Source organism: Trichechus manatus, unplaced genomic scaffold (genome assembly GCF_000243295.1).
Source record: "Trichechus manatus latirostris isolate Lorelei unplaced genomic scaffold, TriManLat1.0 scaffold00037, whole genome shotgun sequence".
Classification (NCBI taxonomy): Eukaryota; Metazoa; Chordata; class Mammalia; order Sirenia; family Trichechidae; genus Trichechus; species Trichechus manatus.
Window position 1 is genome coordinate 5,917,170 of NW_004443973.1, and position 1,275 is coordinate 5,918,444.

General features: G+C 46.7%; 1 protein-coding gene across 1 annotated transcript in view; it reads right to left on the reverse strand.

Moving 5' to 3' along the window:
* OSBPL6 (oxysterol binding protein like 6) overlaps window positions 1-1,275 on the reverse strand; it is a 137,931-nt gene that overhangs the window by 129,167 nt on the left and 7,489 nt on the right. The gene's annotated exons all lie outside the window — the stretch shown is intronic.

Sequence of the window (1,275 nt, forward strand, 5' to 3'; positions counted from 1 at the left end):
GGAGATCAGCGAATGGGGGTACAAGAAAGCAGCTTCACGGAGCTTCCAGCAGGAGAAAGAACAACCGGTAACCAGCAATATAGGCCTTCCCACCCCCCCATCCTTCTTCACTCCCACTTAGTCTCCTCTGCTTCCTGCAGCCACAGTCTCCTGGCCAGGAAGCACGAGCTTCACCCGTGTCACTTGGATTCCACCCGAATGCACTGGCCAGGTCCCTGAGTGCCATTTGGTGGCTGCTGGTGTTGCTTTTTTCTGCTTTAGATTTCTTCTTTACCTCTCACCACCTCCCCCTCCCTTCTCTCAAATACCTGGCTCCGTGCACCATCTTTGCTTCTTCCTGAAAGGCTGCGAAACACCGCTCGACTGTGAAACTGCTTTCTGGCCCATGCTGCCACATTGGTGGGACCCCTGGGGCTTTTTTGTTTGTTTGTCTGCTCTGATTTGTTCTGTTTTGATTTGTTTGTTTGTTTTCTTTCTCTTTTGTTGGCTTGGGACCCGTTCTAGCCGGGCAGTAACACGTGGCTTGGAAGCTACTCCCTTACTCTGTGCAGAAGCACAGGAACATCCCTGGGGGCATTTCTATTTTCTTGTTGTTGCTTTTTTTTCTTTTTTTTTGGTTTTGGCTTTTTTTGTTTGTTTGTTTCTTTGTCTTGTTTTCTTCTCTCTCTTATCCCCTTTTTGTCTTTCTTCATTTCCAGTTTCTCGATTTATTCATTTTTTTTCTTTTACCTTTTTCTTTTTTTTCATTTGTGTTTTTCCCCATTTCTCAGTTTCTCATCTCTCCACTCCAATAACAAGCTCCCTTAGCACTCTTTTGTTTGTTTGTTTGTTTTTGGCTCCTGTTCCCCTCTCCTCTCTTCCACACCCATCTTAGCTCCACACATCACAATCTAACCCCTCCTTCATGCCCACCTGCACTGTGTGCTGGACATCACATTTCCAAGCAGCACAGGCGTTGCCTACTGGAACCTGCCTTGCACTGATTCCCAGTCCAAACTGTTAGCGCTGGTATGTGCCACAAACAACCCATCCCAGCAACTCCCCTTCAGCTGGACCTACCCTGCTGTACCATACCCGAATGACTGAGCCTGCCCACTGGAGGAGGTGGTGAAAAGTATTGTGCCCACAGATGAGGAAACAACAAAGAACACAGACCGCCTGCTCAAACACAACCAAATAAAACAAAAAAGCGGGATGAAACAAACAAACTACAATCAATAAATGAGGACAATAACCACCGAATGCCCCGAAGACAGCAGACAATATCAAAACATT